We start from the raw sequence: 22,146 nt of genomic DNA, 5'->3' as shown, positions 1-22,146 counted from the left end.
CAAGTTCTGTTTTTGTGAGGCAGGTGCTAGATAAATAATTAATAGGGTGGGAAAACTTGTTGGAAATAACACAGCGCATGTTTATTTTTAAGCAGCTGAGTTATAGAGCCCTGCTCCAGGTGTGTTCCAGGTGGGGAAAGTGTCTCTGGCTAAAAGGAGATGCTGGGAGGTTGATGGGAGGCCGCTGCCAGCAGGAGGGGGAGAGGATTTTCAGAAAAGTTTGTGCATTGGGAAAGGTGGGTTTTGGGGTAGGGGTCTCCTGGGTGGGAAGCCCAGGGAAGTGGCGAGGGAGGGTCTGTGACCTGAACAATGAGTGAAGGATGCCAAGGAAGAATCAAAATTTCAATGAAGACCTGAATAAAATCCTCTCACACGGGCAAAATTATGAGAGGAATTTGATTTATGTGATTGAAAAGAACAGGAATGGATTGCAGCTTCAGGCAGAGCTGGCTCCAGGGCTCACAATCCCGTCAGGACTTGATCTCTTTCTCCTTTGCTTTCGTCCTGCTGGCTGCTTTCTCAGACAGGCTTTCTCTAACAAGATGGAGCCTCTGGCAGTTCCAGGCTTCGATCACCCTGATGGCAGCTCCAGAAGAAAGCACTGCCTTTCCCAGTAGTTCCAGCCAAAGTCTGGGTGTGGACTTCACTGTTCTGTCTGGGTCATGTGCCCTTTTGTTGCTGCTTTAAACAGCCGTAATTTACTTTTTGTACCTCCAGATTGGCCTTTTCTGAAAAATCTCATGTAAATGGCTTTGTACACGATGTAGTCTTTTGTGATCTCACAAAAGCAGGCTATTTCCAAGGTTCATCCATTGTTATAGCGTATATCCGAACTGTGTTCCTTCTTATTGCCAAATACTATTCCATTATATAGGTAGACCACGTGTTGTTTACCCACTGGTCTGTTGATTAGCCTTTGGGTTTTTGGCACCCTTTCACGTCATTCGCCATGGACATTTGTGTGCAGTCTTCCATGTGGTTGCACCTATCTCTTTTTCTCTGATTTCATTCTTGCATTTGATTTCATTCCATGTAGGAGTTGAGTGCTAGGTCATGTGGTCACTCTATGTTTAGCATTTTGAAGTACCGTCGGTTTTCCACAGTAGCTGGGCCATTTTATATTTCCAGTAGCCAGGTATGAGGATTCAAATTTCACCACATTCTTATCAATGCTTGTTACTGCCTGTGTGTGTGTGTGTGTATGTGTGTGTGTGTGAGTGTGTGACAGAGAGAGAGAGCAAGCGCACACACGCACCATCATAGTGGGTGTGAAGTTATGTCACATGGTGGTTTTCATTTTTGTTTCCCTAATGACGAATGATGCTGATTGAACATCTTTTCATGTGTTGATTGGCCACCTATATGTCTTTGGAGAAATATCTGTTCAGCTCCTTTCCCTATTTTAAGACTGGGTTGTCTTATTATTGTTGAATTGTAATCTTTTTCATATATTCTGGATACAACACAAGTCCCTTATCAAATATATGATTAACAAATATTTTTTCTCATTCCTTGAGTTTCCTTTTCACTTACATGACGATGTCCTTTGTAGAACCTATATTTTAAATATTGATAAAGTCCAGTGTATGTTTTTTTTTTTCCTTTTGGTCCTTATACTTTCTGATGTTGAATGTGAGAAAACTTTACCTAATACAGGGTTACTGAAATTTATTCCTGTTTTCTTCTAACAGTTACACAGTTTCAGTGCTTAGATTTAGTTCTGGGACTCATTTGGAGATAGTTTTTCTGTATGCTATGAAGGAAGAGGTCCAACTTCACTTTTTACATGTGAATATCCAGTTGTCCCAACATTGTCGAAAAGACTGCTCTTGCCCTGTTAGAATTGTCCTGGCATCCTGGTGGAAAATCAATTGACGATCAACGTGAGAGCCTATTTCTGGACTTGAAGTTCTTTCCCACTGATCTAAAGATCTATTCGTATGCCAGTGCCATTCTGTCTTAGTTACTGTAGCTTTTGTGGTAGGTTTTGGAAATGGGAAGTGAGTCTTCCATATTGGTTCTTTTTTCAAGGTTAGTTTGGCTAACCTTGATCCCTTAAGGGATCCCTGGATCCCTTAAATTTCCATATGTTTTGGGGTAAGCTTGGAAATTATGTTAAAAAACAAAACCGTACCAGCAACTGAGATTTTGATAAGGTATTACATTGCGTCTATAGATCAATTTGAGGAATATTGTTATTTTTATAATACCTTCCCACTTGGGAACATGGGATATTTTTCCATTTATATAGATCATCTTTAATTTTTCAACAACATTTAGTAGTTTTTAGAGTATGAGTTTTGTGCTTTCTTTGTTTGTATGCCCATTCTTGAGCCAATCTCTGTGACCGGGGGGATGAAACATGCCAGTAGCTGGACTTCTGTTTCTGCTTCTACACCTACAGGGCTTATCCTCTACCTAACTATATGGACTTAAAACGGGGAGCAGGAGATATTTGAAGGGATTATTATAGTGCTCTTAACAGTGGTATAGAGGAGATGGCTACTGGACAGGCAAAAATAAGAAAGAAGAAATTGTCATTGTATCTTAAAATCAAGGCTTCAGTAAAGGCATCTAAAGGGATATAGAGGCCCTGGAGCCAGGGTTTAAAAGGCTATTGTCCACTTGGTGTCTCATTAAAGAAAAAATAAAAGGAAATCCTTGCAGTCTATAGCATCTCAGGATACAGAAGTGAGATTTTGGAATCTTACGTTTACCAAAGGCTTTATACGAGGGATTTAAGGCAAGGCAGGTTTGGGAACAGCAAGTCTGGTCAGTAAAAGGAGGTAGTGAAGACTTAGCTGGGGAGGTGGGATCTCCCTGCCTGGACTGACCATGCCCCCTCCCAACCAACCCATCATATTCACTGTAGCCTCATTCCTCAGATGCCTTTCCTGGGGCTTATCCTTAGCCCAACACATGTCGTTCCTTCTCATCTTCAGCTTTGCATTCTTTTGTCTGACAAAGCTTTGGAACAGCAAAGACTTGGCCTTGTGTGCTTATCAGCTCATGGAGATGACGACTATCCGAAGCGCACAGGTTATTTTGAGAAAGAAATTACCTGGCAAAGTGATGACAATGATAGGACTAGTAACATGGACTGAGTGATTACTCTATGCAGGCGCCACAGCTACTGTTGTGCTCCCTCTTGTAGAGACTGTATTTTTCAAGGCCATAGCTCTAGTAAGTGGCAGACCTGGGATTCGAACCCACACGGTGTGAGTCTCCAGCTCAGTCTCTTTGCCAGCATATCAAAGTGTTGAGCACAGTGTCTGTACACAGCAAGCCCTCAATAAAGGTTAGCTGCTCTTTGCAGTCAGAGAAGAAGAATCTTTACTATGCAGAGTAACTGATACGTAGCCCCATCATCCCAATCTGGATAACCACTGACCAGTGCGGAATGGAGTCTGTTACCCCCTCTGTTCCCCCACACGTGTTAGTTGGGGTGGAGCTAGCTGCTGCAACAAATTGAAACCTCAGACTTTCAGTTTGTTCCCTGTTGATGTTTGTGATTAGTAAGTGGCTTATGCATGGCTCAAGCTCTTTATGTCCTGAGCTTTCACCATCCTTTAGGGCAGGGTTCAGCAAATTTTTACGTAAAGTACCTGGTAGTAAATATTTTTGGCTTGAGACCATATGGTCTCAGTGGCAACTACTCCATTCTGTTTGTTGCAGTATGAAAGCAGCCAGATGACCCAGAAACAAATGGGTGTGGCCGAGTTTCAATAAAACTTTATCCACAAAAACAGATGTTGGGTCAGATTTGTCTCCTAGGGATTGGAACATACTGCTCACCAAGGGACGAGAGGGAATGAGAGAGTGTGGAAAAGACATATCCACTTCTTAAATGCCTCAGCCTGGAAATGGGGCATCACCTCTTAAATTTCACAAGAACTAGTCCTGCAGCCTTACCTATATGCAGGAGGGTCTGGGGAACCGAGCCTTTAGCTGGACCACTGCTTTCCAGAAACATGCCTGCCCTCTGGGAGGAGGAGAGCATGTGTTTGGGTGTCAGCCTGCTGGTGTCTCTGCCGCAAGCCCAGGAGGTAGCCTCCTGTGGTGCAGTGAGTAGACTCTGGCCCCAGGTTTGAGGTTTGCCTATTTTCATCAAATAGCTTGAATTCTTTTAAGTTTATTTGCATCACCTACTCACTTGCTGACTGGAAGTAAAAGCTCTTTTCGTAGAATGGCTCCTTGGACTTAAGCTGACTCAGCAACTGAGGTGGGTTCAGTGTGATCTTGTGGAAGAAATTCCAGGTTGGGGATGGGAAGGAGTAACCATGCTGGGTTCCTCCTCTGTAAGACCAGGGGTGGGCATCATAGTTTTATTTATTTTAACTTACTTAATTTTGACAGTAGTACCCCTATGGGACTGGAGAGCATAGTTGGATAGGTGGATTCTGAAGTCAGAGGGGCCAAAGTTTGACTTCTGGCTCCATCATCCAAAGGATGTTTGACCTTGGGCAAGTTTTTCACCTTGACGTTTCCTTCTTTCTTTCTTTCTTTCTTTTTTTTTTTTTTTTTTAAAGATTTTATTTATTTATTCATAAGAGACAGAGAGAGAGAGAGATGTAGAGACACAGGCAGAGGAAGAAGCAGGCTCCATGCAGGGAGCCTGACATGGGACTCGATCCCAGACTCCAGGATCACACCCTGGGCTGAAGGCGGCACTAAACCACTGAGCCACACGGGCTGCCCTCACCTCAACATTTCTATTTCCCCATCTGTAAAATGGGTTTAGTAGTAGCACGCACCACCCAAGATACGAGGATTAAACAAATGGAATAACTGTTTAACACCAAGCCTAGCACCAAGTAAGATCTCCATAAATGACCGCCATTGCTGTCATCAGTCACCATCTGCAGTACTCGAACAGAGAAAGGGGGGCTACTTTGTTGAATTAGCCCTTCCTTTTATCTCCCAGATAGAGCCCCCACCCAAGACACTTCCAGGAAATTCTGCAGGAGCCTCCTTTGAAATGATTCTTTAAGTAATCTTGAACCCAACATGAGGCTTGAACTCCCAACCCTGAGATGGAGAATCCCATGATCAACCGACAAACCTAGCCAGGCACCCTTGCAGGAACCTTCTTTGAAAACTCCTGAACAACATAAGGTCAGAAGTCTCTGGTTCTGAGAAACGAGGTCAAGGAACCTGCATTCAAACTTGCCTGCCAGGCAGGTCTGTGCTTCAGGGGCCCCATGTGTGCAGTAGGGTTGGCAGTAGCTATCTTGCTGCCAGCAGGTCATTTGAGGCTGGGAGGTGGGAGGGGGACCCCCTTTTGGAGGAGCTTTGAGAGCAGTAGGGAGAAGGGACAGTAATGCTCCCAGGTCTCTGCAGCATGCTTTGCAGAGACAGAGAGAGGAGAGAGAGATACTGGCCCCGAACTGGGCCCCAACCAGCTGGTATATACCACTTCCGTATATACGTACCACTTCCAAATGCTGGCCATTGGCCAGAGCTAGCTCTCTGACTCCAGCCTCTCTGCAGTTTACTGGGAACTGGGAGTGGAGCTTATAGATGTTTTTTGAGCACCATCTTCTGTGCTGTAGTCTCATGAACCATTGTATCCCAGCTCCTAGCACACGCTTGGCACATCATATTGGTTGGATAAATGCATAATGATGGCTGCCACTCTCTTACAGATAAAGAAGCCAAGACCCCTGGTTGGCACATGTCTTGACTCTAGCTAGATTGGATCCTTATTGGGCTCTGATTTTATTTTTACGTCTTACAGAAAAACTCCAGGGTCCTCGTCCAGGGTAAATAAAGCTTCCAGGTAAAACTCGAAAATAATCCCTTTATCCTTCTTGCTTTATCTATTTGGTTTCTTGATACTGTGATATAATAACAAATATAGGCTTAGCCTTTATCCCTGGATCCTGGCACAGAGCCCCTAAAGCCCTTGGGGTTTCCTGATGGGGTGAGGGGGGCATCTTTTGATAGACTATTGGACTTAGATTTGGGTCCTGACCCAAGAGCTTCTAAGACCCTTGAAATCTCTGAGGCTAATGAGCTGAGTGGTGGCTGGGGCCCCGAGATGGCTTCAGGAGGGAGCCGTCCTCCAGAAGGTCCAAGACATGATTAGAGGGTTGGAACATTCAGCCCTAACCCCTGACCTGTGAGGAGGGAGAAGGGCTGGAGGTTAAATTTGATCACCAACAGCCCATGATTTAATCAGCTGTGCCTGTGTAATAGAATCTCCCTAAAAATCCTAAACTGTAAGGTTCAGAGGGCTTCTAGGTGGATGAACATGAGGAGGTCCTGGGAGAGTGGAGGGGGGGAGTAGGGGGAAGTGCAGGGATGCTCTGCACCCCTCCCCCTCATACCTTGCCTTATGTGTGTCTTCCATTTGGCTTTTTTTGAGTTGTATGCTTCATAATAAACCAGGAATATTAAGTAAACTGGTTTTCTGAATTCTTTGAGCCATTTTAGCAAATTATGGAACACAAGGAACGGATCATGGGACTCCCCCTTACGTATAGCCAGTTGGTCAGCAGTCTATACTTCTGATTGGCTTCAGATGTGGGGGCAGACACATGGGACAGAGCCCTTAACTTATATGGTCTGATGCTGACGTCAGGCAATTAGTGTCAGAATTAAGCCGAATTGTTAGACAACTAAGTAGTGTCTGGAAAATTGGAGGATTGGTTGTCGGTATGGAAGAAAAAAAAAAAAAAAAACCTACACACTTGGTATTGGAAGTATTGTAGATAAACACAATTCAGGCTTGCATTAAACTCAGATGTCCTGTAAGGTAGGTCTCCTGTCCTCTACTTGTCTCATCCCTCCAATGCCCAGTATGGCACCAGGCACATCGCAGAAGCTTTCTGAATGGAATGGAATGGAGTTTTTGTAAATGTGTCCTTTGTAAACAGGGGGACAATGTGGGACAGCAGAGTAGCTGGGCCTGGAAATTGGATGGACCATTTTCCATTTTACAGGCTTATCTGTAAAAGGGAGATCCATCCCCTGGCTGAGAAGTGGGTTTGTGAGGGTTAAGTGATGTGCCATGTTCTGAACACCTGACCTCAGGGGTGAGCTTACTGTTGAGTCTTTTTAACAGTTACAGTCAAGGGCAGGAGTCCCTGAAAGGGGTGCCTGGTTAGAGCCCCAGTCCTGCTCTGGTGGTCCACCTAGGCCCCATCCCCTCCCATGGTGTCTGGAGTGTTTCTGCAGGAGGGCACTGAGTCTGCAGAAGCCTGGATGTGGCCCCTCGCACCAGCCTAGCTTGATGGGCTCTGATGGGGGGAAGTGGGGGTCCAGCCTTGCAGAGATCTGTTTTTGATGACCTATCGATTTTTTCTGTTGTTTCTGGAGGGCTTGCAGATATATTTTCTTTGGTCTGCTTCCTGATATTCAAGCATTTGAATTAGCCGCCAGCTGATTTGAGATCATTGAGAGATTTTGCCTTCATTATGCCTTTCTTGGCCCATCCAGCCATTTCAGCCCATGGCACTAGCAGTTAAGGATTGATACTCCTCATGGAGGCTACAATGAAGACAGAGATGGTCCTGCACAATGCAGCCACCACTGCTGTTAAAACCTCTGAGAATCTCTAAACCAAGCCCCTTGTGACCATCACACTTGCAACAGACTGTGACATGATCCAGGGCGTTGTGAAGGAACTCGCTTGCCGGTCACCAGGGAATGGCTGTGTGTGCGCCATCTGTCAGCCGGACTGTCACCGTGCCAGTCCGGGGCCAGCACAGCCAAAGGGTGCATGGACGAGCGGGGACGGAAAGAGAGAGGGGCCCCATGGGGGTGCTCTCCTGTATTTTATGTATTTTATGTTCCAGTCTGCCCTTCCCGTGGGAAGCCTGGGACAAAATACAGGCAAGCACTCTGAATTTCCAGTTGGAATGTGACAGCTCCGTTCTTCAGGGCAGAACACGTATGCACCCAAGGTCCTGCTTGGGTCTTCGGGTCTGATGGAGGGAGGTCCTGGTGGTAGACAGGTGCATGAGAAAATATTGCCACGCTCCTGTCTCTCTTCTCTCCCTGGACCTCAGGTACAAAAAAAAGCAAGTTAGTGCTGTTCTTCAGCTCCAGTAACCTAATCCCGTTGGTTGCCCTGAAGCCTCCAGCCCTGTTTCTCATCTCTCATCCTGTCCGCCTCCTGTTCCCTGTTCACCTGCTGTGGACAGCTGCTCCAGAGGGTTTGGCTGGAGTTGCAAATATGTTTGTTTTTTTCTAGACTGTATGGCGTTGCTGTGTGTGTCTTGTATATATACTTACATGATGCTGGGCTCTAATCTCTGTTCCTTTACTTTGCGTCCTTGACGTCCTGTTGCAGCTCCATTCATGGGGCCATCTCTTCCTAATCTTCTATAACCGGTGATTGTAATTTCAGGTGTGCATCTGCCACATCTCACTCATCCCATCTCCCAGAGGGGCCACCAAGTGGCTCCTGACTCCAGGACCTTGCAGTGCTGACTCTGCCTGTCTGTGACCCTTGTGGTCCTATGTGAGCATTTCTCTGGGATAGGTGCTCAGGATGGAAATGCTTGCTCATGTAGTCCACTCTCTATAATTTGACCAAATACTGCCACGTTGCTCAAACATACAGCCGTTTCACAGGCAGAAGGAAGCTGAATTGAGCTCCATCCTAAAAAGGAAATCCATTGTGTGTTGAGCGTCCGCCCGTCCGCTGTGTCCTGAAAGCAACCCCAGTTTTTGCTTTCCAGTCATTATGTCATTGGGTCACACGATGATCCCCTGACCCTGCCACTCTTGATACCTGTAGCTTGCAGCTGAGGAAGCTGTGGTCCAGAGCTAGCTCAGGACTCCCTCACGACCCTTCCGCTGAGCAGTGGTTGGAGCCGAGTGGCTCTCAGTGACTCTCGTGGATACGTCATGCCCTTGCCTACAGAATCCCAGGTCCGCAAGTTGGCTGCTGTGCATCTGAGGAGAGTGCCCTGAGCCGAGGAACAGCCAATGAGATCATGTGTCTCATGCTGGTGGCTTTGCATGGCCTGCACTTCGTGTTTTGTGTAATCCTCTTGCTCTTTAAGTATCTTCATGATTACCCTTCAGCATTTTAAAATGTGAGATTTCACTTGAAAATCTAGGCGGGCTGGCCCCATGCACACTAGCCTCCAGTGGCTACTGTTCCTGTGGCCCCGATGGTGCCGAAGCTCGTGATTCCTGGAAGAGGCATTTTTGTGTGTGGGCAGTGCCCTTCTTTCCCCTCTGAGTTCTTCCATTCGATGCATGAACTGGCCTTGCCCCCTGCCCCCAGCGGTTGGGCCTGCAGTCTCCCTTATAGGCTTTAGCTGCGGAAGAGCCTGCTGCTTGCCCACCATGAGCTCATTTGCTGTGTCCTACCAAGGGCCCAGCCCACGCCTGGCATCGTGGGGGGCAGGAGACAGGCCACCGTACAGTAACAGTGACGCCACTGTACATAGTTCACCCTCCCACAGACAGGGGTTCCGTTGATAGAAAGGTGAGAATTGGGATCCCTGGGTGGCGCAGCGGTTTGGTGCCTGCCTTTGGCCCAGGGCGTGATCCTGGAGACCCGGGATCGAATCCCATGTCGGGCTCCTGGTGCATGGAGCCTGCTTCTCCCTCTGCCTATGTCTCTGCCTCTCTCTCTCTCTCTCTGTGACTATCATAAATAAATAAAAATTAAAAAAAAAGATTCTTTAAAAAAAATAATAAAAATAAAAAGAAAGGTGAGAATTTATCAACCTCAGATACTGTGCCAGGGGGAGAGTGTTGAGAATGATGGTGTTTGGTTCACTCTGTACGAACCGTAGGATGAGTTTGTTTTGGATTTCTGTTTTTAGCAAAGCTGTAGGTCTCCTGTGGTTGTGGATACATTGATCCTGACAGGCAGGGACAGCATCCTGGCTATGAGCTGAACTCAGGCACAGCTGGCTGTGAATCCCAGCTCCGTCCCTCACCAGCGGGTCACAGAGAGAAGGCACTTCGTCTCTTGGAGCCTCAGTTTTCAGATCTGCCCAGTGGGGGTTTGAGGGTCCAGTTCATAAAGCCCTTGCAGGGGCCTAGTAAGATAACGCAAGTAGATGCTTCAGCTGAGGCTTGGCATACAGTAAGCCCACAGTAAAGGTGTCATAGTTATCGTTGTTACTGTTGCTATGAGAAGCCTCTGGGAGGAGGGCATCGATGTAGCTTGGGCCCGTGTGGGTTTTCTGTTCTTTTTCTGAAAGAGAGAATTGCTTTCTTTCCTGAATTTGCAGTCAGGGTCTGGTGCAGGTACGCCTCACTGTAGGTGGGGTCAGGGTTTGCTCTCTGTTCTGACACTTGGTGCCAGGCCCCGTAGCATGTGAGTGCTGATTGACAGCCTCCGAGCTGCACCTCCTGTACTCCCCTCAAGCTGCCCAGCCCTGGCGGGTCTCATCTGCCCCTCCCATTTACAGTAAGATCTCACCAGCAGTGGGGCTCACCACAGCACCCCCTTAGCCGTGTGAGTAGGCGAGGTGGGTGGGAACAAGGGGAAGAGCGAGCTCGCATTTGATGTGGGCACCAAGCCTATGGCCTTTTCCATAAATGAAGCATGGACAGGATCAGGTCTGAGAGGTCCTTTTGGAGTCTGCCCTTTTCTTCCACCCAGTCTTGGGCTGTTGACAGAGCCCTGAATCCGCCTGCCCATCATGCAGAAACTCCTAATTCAGATGTCACGGGGGAGGCAGTGGGGATATCGTAGCCCCCTGGCCTATCCGTGGTGGGGGGTGGGGTGGCAGGATACACTATTGATGGGGTCAGAGGACCTGGTTTGAAGCCTGGCCATGTAATCAACCGGATCCAGGAGCGTGGGCACGGCGCCTCCTCCCCCTGCACCTCTGATTCCTTATTTGTGAGATGGGTGCATAATAGAGCCTACCTCAGAAGCTCATTTTGAGGGTGAACCAGATAATAGATACAAAGGACTTAACCCATCGCAGCATGTAGTAAGCCCTGAGGTGTTACCTGGGATGATTATCCTTGAGGCTGGTCTGTGTGCATCTGCGGTGTGCATGTTTGTAGTTTCTTGGGAGCTCCTGTCACCCGTTAGGGATCATGGTTTCCTTTGCCTTCTCCACACGCAAGTTCTGCATACACTGAATAGAGAGGAGGCACTTTAGGGTAGGTCAGCAATTTAGTGCAGAGACAGGGGTATGGTTTGGGTCTGAAGGTCCAGGTGTTAGATTCCAGCCTTCCACGTTTTGCATGGCTTTGGAAAGGAGGGAATCCTGTAGGCCTTGTTCGAGCACCACTGCTGCGAGGCCTGATAAGCTCTGCCAGCTCCCAGCTTCCTGCCTCTGACACCTGATGCTCTTCTTTCTCCTTTATGTAAACCTGGTTGAAAATACTGCCAAGTGGTTAGGAGCAGGGCTCTGGCGTTGGACACCCGGGTCCAAATCTCAGTACCACTACTTTCCAGTTGTTGTCTTGGGACATGATGAATGACGTCTCTGGCCTCAGTTTCATTGTCTTTGTAAGAGGTGATGATGATGGCGATAACCCCACCTCGTCCTGGGCCCGGTGCTCCCCACAAGCTTTGCAGCATCAGCCACAGTCTGATGACCCAGGCTCTTTATTCTCCCTCAGCCTTCCATGTCCTCCCTTCCCCAGGCAACAGCAGCGGTGACCGATTGCTCTGTAAGCTGGCGATAATAACGTGGGATGGATACTAAGTACAGAAGGGGCTCCTGGGCCCCAATACCACAATAACCCAAATAATGAGAAGGCACTGGTAGATTTAAGGGTCAAAGAAGGTAATGGACTGATGGACTCAAGTTTGTGCTTTCTCATCTCTAAGGGTGGCCGCCGCAATAGCAGTCCGAATTATTGAAAGATCTGCAATAATAGAGGATTCTTCGGGTCTTTGCCTTACTGATTTTGGGGTGCATTTTCCCTTAACACACGAGCTGAGTCGCTTCCTTTTGTGGCTGGGTGTACGTTGTCTGCCATGCTGTGGAGAAGCCCTGTCAACTGGTGAGACTATGTGGGATGAGATTACCTGGGGAAGTCTCTTTCTTCTTTAATTAGTCTTGATTCTTGGAATGACAGGAGGAGCTACAGCCTAACTAGAGCAAGGGTTCTAACACGTCCACACAGGAAGGTATCTGAGGGGTCCTTGGACCTGCCCATTCCCTTTGCAAGGAGAGAACGGAGACTCAGGAGGGACCTGGCTTTCCCAGCCTCCCAGCCTGGGACCCCTCCCCTGTAGCAGAGCACAGGTGGTGTTGGGTGGCCCTAGGCTTGAGGTGGGGAAATTGATCTGTCTGGTGTCCCCTCATAATCGGAGAGGTCTAGACACTTGTTTCTCATGCCCGTTGTCTTGGAGGGTTTGCCAAGCACCTTCCCCTAGAGCTCATTCCAACTACGTGCCATGGGAGGACAGGGATAGGATGGGGATGGGAGGTAGATCGGAGGGGTCTTCTCTGAGAACCAACTGGATCTGCAGGACAAATCCATTCAGAAATGCAGGCTGGAGAAGAGGTAGACCAGAGCTTACCCAAAAGGGAATCCAGAAACCTAGGATAGTAGAGCCAGGGAAACCTCTACGCGTGGATACAGTTGCATCTGGCGACATCCCCACCGGGGCCCAGGAACCTGTTCTTCCAGGTAACCTAGGGTTGGAGCTTTCATTAATGGCCGCTGCCTGGGAGTTGATAACAGGTTACTCTTCCAGGAGTAGATTTGCATTTTAACAAGAACTCAGAAACCCCAGCCGAGTGATTGGGGTGTGGCCCCTAGATTGAGCCGTGAGATAGGCCTGGATTCCACTTCCAGACTGCTCACTTACTAGCTCTGTGAGCTCAGGCAAAGTCCTTAGTGTCTCCATGCCTCAGTTTCCCTAACTGTGAAATAGGAGAGGAGCAGAAAGGACCATGGAGGGAACAGCATAGGCAGATAAAATGTTCAGCGGACTCTATTTAGCCAGTAAACACTTAGCAAGCACCTGCTAGATGCCAGATACTGTCACCAGGCACCAGGGACATGGATGGTCATCACCATAGAAAAATAAAGGGATAGGGGCAGATAGGCAGAGGGGACCAGAGTGTTTGTTTTTTGAGCAGAAGGGACTTCCGGCAGAGATGGGGACATAGTGAGTGATGTGAGTCAAGCAGGTATCTGGAAGGAGGGCATTCCAGACCGAAGCAGCAAGTGCAAAGGCTCAGAGACAGAAGCAGGCTTGGCACGTCCCAGGAGGTGCACATGGCTCTCAAATAATGAGGAGGACAGTGGAAGACATGGGATGGAAGAGGATGGGAGGAATCAGGGCAAGGTGGCCTTGGTGCCACACTGAGGACGTGGAGATGGTCTAGATGGAGGGCATTGGGTGGGGCACGAATTGCTCGGGCCCCTTGGAAGCAGCTCGGTAAATGCTGGCTGTGAGCACTCACTTGGGAGCGTCTGCCAGGAACCTGCAGATGGAGACGAGAGTGAGCCAAACTGGTCCCTGCCTGGAGAGACTTGTAGCCCAGAGGAGAGAGTTCCATGTGTGTCATGAAGTGAGGCCACTGGGTGCTTGGGTCTGGGCTCCTGGCTGGAAAGGGAGCCAATGTCCTGGGAGGCTTCTTGGAGCCCTTATGTTCAACACCAAAGGCTGAGGATGGAGCTGAGAGCATCTCCCTGGGGATGTGGGCCTGGAGCCCTGCCCAGGTGAGAGGGTGAAGCCCACAGGCCCAAGGCAGCTGGGTGACAACGGCCTTTGCTGCCATGAGAAGAAACTTGAAATTGATCCCGAAGCCCCAGGGGGTTTCTGCCTGGGAAGTGGATGGGAGCAGAGCTTGAAGGTGACCCCTTGCACAGGAGTCCTGAAGATCCCTGTCCAGTCACTGTGACGTTTGTCCTGGAAGGCCGAGAGCGTTTTTACAATGGGTCTATTTCGGATCTGGCCCCTTCTCACCCCATGGGACTAAGAAGTTAACACTCTTGGGGGCAGCATGGCCTGACCAGGGAGATGAGAGCTCCACAGCCCACCATCCAGGTTCAGATCCTCGCTCTGCCACTTGCTCTTTCTGAGCCGAGCAAGTGGCTTCATCCTTCTGGGCCTGTTTCTCCAGCTGTGAGGTAGGGTGGTAATTCTAGCCCCACCAGAGGCCACAAGGAGTAAGTGATAAATTGACCTGAAGCTGTCGGAGTGGTCCATGTGAGGTGGTGAGCATCACACTGTCCCCTCCCACATCTTCTCTGACCAGGTTCCTGACTCCTGTGTGTGCACCTGCCCTCCCCTCAGCAGCTCCTAGTGACTTCTGGCCTTAACCTGGGACTCTCCCCACAGCCTGGCTCAGCCCCTGCTTCAGTCTATCCACCCCTCCGTCCGGCTCCCTCAGCCCTGCTTGCCACCCGCCTGTGCACTCCATCCCAGTGCCCCCCAAATTTCCTGGCAGTCCTACTCGCCGTGCCTTCTCCCTGGACCAAGGCCCGTAGTGCCTCCTGCTTCCCAAACTCTCCCACACCAGCCTGGCTGGAAGGGAACACCACTTCCACGAGAAGCTCTTCTCATGTTCTGCTGCAGAGTTTTGTTAATGATGCGTCTGCCCATTGTCTACCCCTGGGCTGAGAGTGACTGGCCTGTGACTTGTCACCTGGGTCCTCAGCATCCCATAAACATTGTTAGAAGAATGGAGAGCTTCTAGATGGCCACCTCTAGGGCAGCCGTCATGGTGCCCTGCTCTGGCACCTGCTCACCACGGGTCCTGGTGCAGCCTGGTGTCCGGGGAGTGAGGATGGTGAAGGGAAGCTGTACCCTGGTGCCTACTGGCTACTTGGCTGCATGAATGACACATGTAACCTATACTATCTCGTGGGCTCCATGAATGTCAGAGAGGAAGACCATGACCTCCATGGGGTTACACCTGTTTCTTGGCTGGCTCTGCCCTTCCCAGGTGATTACCGACTACTTGCTTGGTAAAGGGTTGAGCTGCTGGAGTGAAGTAATTAGCAGGACTTCTCTTGTCCTTTCAGAAGGACAGTGACTCTGGCTCCTGAACTCGGGGGTTTTCTGTAGAGACAGGGTGTGAAATTCTCACCAAGGGGGCCTTTGAGACACATCCCGGCCTTCCTCTCCCTCCCCTCCCCAAACTCTCCAGATACAGCCTTCTCCTTCCCTCTTCCCTTCACATCTGGTGCATTCCAGCTGGTGAGCACTCCGGAGAAAGGCTTGTTAAATGAGACTTGTTTAGACCAGCCAGGTCACTCATCCAGTGGTGCAGCTCTGGTGTGAGCCCTGGGACCCCCCTGCTCACGGCCACTTGGAGCCCATTCTCAGCCTGAAGATTAGGACTAGTTTCCTTTCTAAGTGCGCACCTTTATTATTTCCCCGAGTTAATCAAATGAAGATGCTTTGTGCATCTTTGCCAGAATTACCCCATCAGAAGCTTGTACGAGGGGCTCAGCGGCGTTTGGGAAGCGCACAAGGGTCCCTCTTGCCTGCCCGACAATTCACTGCTCCCAGATGCCTCCATGGAGAGTGTTGGCAGTGCAGTCGCGGGGATTTTCTCTCCTGGCCTTGCAATTCTGTTACATAACGTCTCCCTGGAGACTCTGTTCAGGCTTCTCACCCGAGCTGTGAGCTCCGGAGCCCACGGTATGCAGCGCGGCCAGGAGGGCGGCCGGGCCCGCGCCAGCACCTCCCAGCTGACCCACCCTGGAGGGGGGTGGGCAGGTGTTCGGTACCCCAAGACTAAACAGAGGGACAGTGAGCCCTCCAGAACTCAAGAGTCGGGACTTCTCCGTGTCACGGGAGGAATCGCGGACTGTTGCTCTCCGGCTTGAAAATACCCACTGAGGGGGGCACTTGGAGGGATGAGCACTGGGTGTTATGCTATATGTTGGCAAATTGAACTCCAATGAAAAATATATATATGTAAAAAAAAAAAAAAAAGAAAAAGAAAATACCCTTAGCCCTGAGGGAGAGCCTGCCTTCTGGCCGGGGACCCCGCAGGCCCGCTGCTGCCCCCCGCCAGCTCCGTCCCCGTGTCGGATCCCCACATCCTGGCTGTTCCCGGACCAGCGCCTTCCCCTCCAACGCTCCGAGCAGGGGATGCAGGCACAGGCCCAGGAGGCAGGTGCGGTGCGGGGAGCGCGGGAGCCCTGGCGCCTCAGCCCAAACGCCAATCACTGGGGCTCCTGAGAACCCAGTGAGGCAGTGCGAGGAGCAGCGCTTGGCCCCGGGCCACGCAGCTAAGGGACCAGCCCCTGTGCAGCTGCTGCGAGGGGCGGTGGGGGCCGCCAGCTTCAGGGGAGCCCCGGCGCCTGGCGGGCCGCGCACGCACCTTTGTCACCGGGCTCCGTGGCCTGACCGTGCTGTTCACAGTTTCTCCAGCCCAACCGGAAGTTCCAGGAAGTCAGGACCCAGGCCGCGTGGCTCCCAGGGGGCCCCGAGGCTCATCTGTTGAAAGAACCAGTAAGTGACTGGATCAGTGAATGAGCAAGCGAATGAGTCCAACCCCCAACATCTGGCTGAGAACTCGAGTGCCCTTGCTTCCCCTCAAGGTTGGCAGCCCGGGCCACGCCACCAGCACCTCTTGGCTGGGTGACTGCAGCAGCCTGCCCCAGGTCTCCCCGCCTCTAGGCCTGCCCCCCTCCCTCCTCCAGTCTTGCCTCCGAGGGCACCCCTCCCGAGGGCACCCCTCCCGAGGGACCTTCCTTCCGCTACCACCCCGGCCAGCCCAGCTCCCTTTGTCCTGTCCAGCCCACGCTGCTCCCTCCCATAGTGCTTCCCCCGACATATTCACGTCTCCACTTTCTGTCTCCTCCTACGGCCTCGGAGCTCCTTGAGGGCAGGGGCCACCCTGTTACCCCACGTACATCCTTTGAAGACACAGCGCAGAGAGGTTAACTTCCTGCTCAGGTCACGCCCAGTGCAGATGGGGTGGCTTCCTTGCAAGTGGCTCTACCCTGTCCCACGTGGCCTCCACACTCCCAGAGGAGAGGGTTGCAGGCTCTTCGCCTTTTTCTGGCAAGGTTGGACCTGGACCTGGTTGCCTCCTCTGGCGTCCGCCAGCCTGGCCTGTGGCTCTCGCCTCACCACAGGGATGCTGGGAAGCTTGTCTCCTGTGTTCCCAGGGAGAAGAAATGGGACAGGTGGGACGGGCTCCTCAGAATTGGACATAGAAGGGGATCCCGTGGCCGCAGAATCCTTGTGCTGGGCTCCCTGGGCATCCAATCAATGGTCCAGAATTCTCCAGCCAGTGGACCATGTGTCAGATCAGCTGACTCTGGAGAAGCCGTCTCTCAATGGGGCCTGAGCTACTCACTGCTCCTGATGAAGCCAGGCCCCTAATGCACTTTATACAGCACCATGATGTTCTTAGAAAGGAACTGTGAGTTATAGTCCCCTCGGCCACTGCCGGAAGGGTGGCCCCGGGGAGACAGTGTCAGACGTGGCAGGTTGCCATGGGGCCGAGCGTCTGTTCTAGGAAGTGCCACTCATGGTCTGGTTTACAGCATTCCGTCGTTTTCAGAATTACTCTTTTTGTTTTTGTTTTAAGATTCTTATTTTAAGGAGCAAATATGAGCAAGGAGAAGAATAGAGGCAGAGGGACAAGCAGACTCCTCACTGAGCATGGAGCCTGGCTCCGTATCATGACCTGAGCCAAAATCAAGAGTTGGCTGCTCAGCCAGCTGACCCACCCAGGTGCCCCCTCAGAATTGCTGTTCTGAATGTGATGGCATCTTTATTTTCTTGAGGCTCAAAACAAAATTACCCTCTTCTGGAAGGAAGAAAATACTTGCATCCATACAGCCCTGGTTTCTTTTTCTGAAGCAAGGACTGACCCCCAGCCCTACTGATGGCTCTGGACTCTTAAGTGACAGCATTGTGATGGGAATGCCATGGGAATGACGGCAGGGCCATGGCTGTGAGGGCTTGGGAGCGGCCCCCAGATGGGTCTGGCAGGTTCTGGGAGCTGGGCTCTCATCCACTGCCACCACTTCTTGTGCCACGATTAGGCTGCAGCCTCGGGGGCCCCACCAGTGAACTCAGAAATACCTCCTGGCCCTGTCGGCGCTGGACCCGACCCTGTGGGCAGGCTCCGACAGGACATCCGTCCCCTCCCAGGCACCCTGTGTGACAAGTAGGGTCTCTGAAGGACCCCGTCTTCGTGTACTTACTACCTGCCTTCTGCTTGCTGCCTGAGGCCATTTGGAGGCCAACCTTCTTTCCTCCATCCCACTCCCCTCACAGGTCTTTGTCCTCTCCCATTGGACTTTGCCACAGCCTTCCAACCCTTCTGCCTGGTGGCCTGCCTTACCTCCCCTGAATTCATGCCCCACAATTATGCATTTTTGCAGTAAGTGTTTATGGGGCTTCTCATCATCTCTAGGCTCTGGTGGTACAGGGGAGAACAAGACAGATAATGTCCCAGCCTCTCTGGGACTTGGAATTGATTAGGGGAGGTGGGGAAGCAAGAGGCACCTGATGAGCCAGCAAGACCATTCCAGGCAGCAGTGAGGACCATGAAGAAGAGAGAACAGGGCGATGTTAGCTGGTACATCCTGGAGGGCTTCTCGGAGGTGGAGGCACAAGAGCAGAGACCTCCAGGCCAAGGGAATGGTTCAGGAAAGGCCAGAAGGCCCCAGGAGAGTGTGCATGTGACATGGGCAGAGAGGGCAGACACGTTGACAGTGTTGGGTGGGTGCTGAGCGGAGGGCAGGGAGGCGGACATTGGCAGGGTGCGCTGTGGCCACAGTGTGCAGGTCCCTGTTAGTCATGCTAAGAGTTTAGACATGCATGTCGGGGGGTGGATAGAGTTCCTGGGGAGCCACTGAAGAATTCTGAGCTCAGACAGAATTTTGAGAGGTCTCTGTGTCCGAGGCTGCCTGTAGCCCGCTTCCCCGGGCAGTAGGACCACGTATCTCCTGCAGCCCCCGCCGCCGGCTTCCTCCCGTGGTCTGGGAGGCTGGGCAGGACGGACTCCGGCTGCCACTCGTCTTGTCTCACTCAGGTGGCTGAGCCCAGCTCTTGGGGCCTGCCCTCTGCCTCTGTCCTTTGCGTTTGCTCTTCCCTCACCTCGACACGTCTGTTCCCTGCCCACGGGCCCCTGTGTTTCCTCCCTGAGATGCTGAAGCAGTACTTTCAGGAGCGACTTCCTCTGATTGAAACTCTCTCTCCGTTCCTCACGTGAACTTCCTCCAAGCCTCCCTGAGCACCTGTGGATCACAGCCCCGTAGCACTTGCCCCCCTCCCCGGCCTCGACACTCCCCCCAACCCCCCAACCCCCGCCCCCACGCCGTCCACATAGAAACACCTTGAGGGAAACATCCTGGTGGAGCGTCCACGAATCATCCTCTATCGCAGCCTGGCAGACGGCGTTGGTCACCAAGGGCTTAGCCTGGGTTATCATGAATGAGGTAGGCTCCTTCCTCATCCCCGTTTTATGGATGAGAAGCCTGAGGCTCCCCGTGGTCTAGCCACCTGACGGTAGAGCTGGTAAATGGCAACGCAGGTCGCTCCACCTGCCTGAGGGAATGTCGTCAGGTGCGTTCATCCCATGGTGTGATCTCGGATGGTTTTAAGGGGCCCAAGGAGGCCAGGCAGGGATAGGACCAAGGGGACAGCCTGGGAGGGTGGTGGCACTGTGCTTGTAGCTAATGAGGGCGGGGCTGCACAGTTTTCAAGGGAGGCCAGGAATCTGCATTTTATACACAAATATCCTGGTTTTAGTGTTAGGCCATACAAGCCACTAGCACCTCATGGCAGAAAAGGTAGGACCATCCTCACCAGTAGATGGGAACCCAGCTGATCCCCGACAGGGGAGTCCGTTTCGGACAGCATTGTGTTCAGTCCACTGAAGCCATCAGCTTCCTCCCGGAACGTGCAACAGCCCCTTTTTCAAAAAATTCCAGAAGCAGCAGGCACATTTGAAAACTGAAATGTTTAAACACGGACTGTGTAGAACACCAGCAATTCCTGATTCACGTCGTTAGAGGTACTAATGGTATTGCAGTTAAACAGGAGAATGTTCTTCATGTTTTAGGAAGCATGCCGAAGCACCCCGCGGTGAAACGTTGTGATGACTATAATTTCCTCTAAAACACCTCAGCAAAAAGGTAGCAGTGATGAAGCAAATACAGAAAAGGGTTAAGGCTTATTAGATAAAGGGTTATGGGGGTTTGTGATAGGCTTTGCTCTGCTGTTTGCCGTACTTTGAAGTTTCTGTAACAAAGTCAGGATGAAATGACAGGCGTAGGGAGCCATGCAGTCTTCCACAGGTAGTTCCGAGATCTTGCCTGCCCCACTGCGATCTGTGCGGGGACTCGGGGTGTTGGTGCCTCCAAACCTGACTGAGACCCGAGGGGAGCGATGTCCCAGGCAGGGGTCTCTTCCCATGGTCAGCGGCTGCTGGAGCTGACCCCCAAGTGGAATTTCTGGTTTGGGGCAGCCTGTGGTGTGGAGGATGGTAGCTCTCTCTCCAGTAAGTTGGAGAGTGACTCCTGGATGGAGGGCAGCTCTGACTCTGCCCGGGCTGAAGTCCTGGGACCCTGCTCGCCCGCCTCCTGATGCTGAGCCTGGAGGCCTGGTCCTTCCCGTTCCTGAGCTTCCGATGGGTGGTAAGCAGGCCAGGCGAGGAGAGCTCAGAGCGCAGAGCATGAGTAAAGATTCCACAAATACCTCAGCTTATTCTGAACAAGCTCCGCCAAAACCTGCCCCCGTGTCAGCTTCAGATTGCCGCCGCGCTGGGTTTTCTCAGGGGCAGGCCGGGCTTCCAGGCACCAGTCTCTGGAGGGATGAGTCCTTTGAAGGACAGGGGATTCTTCTAGGGTGATGACCCCTCTGCCCCGTCACAGCTGTCCCCAGGACTGGGGTGAGAGCAGGCTCTGAGACCAGTGGAAAGTGTTTTTGACACCTGGGTGGCATGCTCCCACCACTCCCTGGGATCCTGGTGCCCTCCTGCAGGTGGCCTGAGGAGCCATCTCCCGCCCCTGCTTGTTGCTGCAGAGTGTGCCCAGTATCCCTGCTGCACAGACGGGGGGACCTGCGTGTGCCCCTCTGGGGCCCATGGGCTCCTTCGTGGTCCGTCTGCAGCCCCAGGCGGGCCTCGCAGGCTTGTGTGCCGATCCAAACTCAGGCCTCACGAGCTCCATTTGGCACTGACCTAGCACTTTAACCACCTTCGAAGGACGAACGTCTCACTGCTCGGGGCCGCAAGGCAGCAGCTGGTGTTCGGACCAGGGATGCGGTGCAAGCGGCTCCCGCTCGTGCTGAGGACCTGATGCTCTCCCCACCCAGCGCCCCCATCCCAGGCTGTGGGAGACCCAAGGCCCCGCCTGGAGCTGGAGCGGCCCATCAGCGTGCAGTGCTCCCTCCCTCTGGAGGGAGGGTTGCGATGGGGTGGCTCCTGCAGGGGTGGCTCTGGACAAGAAGACCTTGCTGTGACCTGGAGAGGGCCTGGGGGTGGCGGCTTGCCAGTCCCCGCAGCTCAGTGACCCTTCCTCCCACCTGGTGCTCCGGGAGGGCTGCCAGATGCAATAAAAGGTGAAATTTGAATTTCAGATAAATGATGAATAATTTCCTAGTTCAAGTGTATCCCAAATACCGCATGGGAAGGTTTCATTGTGTGGTGCGTAGTCGAATACGGAGACATTATTGACTCATGAATTATTGAATATTGAGTTATGAATACTGAGAAATTACGCATTGTTTATCTGAAATTCACATATCACCCAGCATCCTGTATTTTTATTTGCTAAATCGGGCGACATTGAAAGAACCTCCCTGCCGTATTCCGGTCCTTGGCTGCTGGGCTTTGTGGGGACTCTTGTCCTGAGCGCAGGGTGGGCTCTGGGTGCAGCGGTGTTCAGCGGACTGTCGCTGAGCCCCTCCTGGGGTCGGCTCTGTGCTGGCCCGGGGCAGGGAGGAGTGCCCCGCTCCCCCTATGGGACCTTGTGCCTGCTCAGGCTCCCCAGACCCCCTCCATGCCGCCACTTGCTCATCTGTCATGTGCTATTAGTCAGAGTCCATCATCTCCTCTCGTGTTCTTGTGAGGATGGATGACTCCATTCCTCCGCCTGCCCTCTCTCTACTCTTCCCTCACCCAGCGTGGTTCTCAGAGTTTCCCATGCCCCCCATCCCCACCCATGCTGGCCAGGGCCCCCCATGCAGATGTGTATGAGCACAATGGGCTGCAGGATCTGTGGGGACCCCTTATTTCAACACGATTAAGGGTGTCGACACGGAGACAGCAG

General features: G+C 51.8%; 1 protein-coding gene across 2 annotated transcripts in view; it reads left to right on the top strand.

Moving 5' to 3' along the window:
* SNX29 (sorting nexin 29) overlaps positions 1-22,146 on the top strand; it is a 534,000-nt gene that overhangs the window by 453,517 nt on the left and 58,337 nt on the right. The window lies entirely within an intron of this gene.

This window comes from Vulpes vulpes, chromosome 3 (assembly GCF_048418805.1).
Source record: "Vulpes vulpes isolate BD-2025 chromosome 3, VulVul3, whole genome shotgun sequence".
NCBI lineage: Eukaryota > Metazoa > Chordata > Mammalia > Carnivora > Canidae > Vulpes > Vulpes vulpes.
Note: the sequence above shows the minus strand (reverse complement) of the source record. Positions and strands in the feature narration are given on the sequence as shown.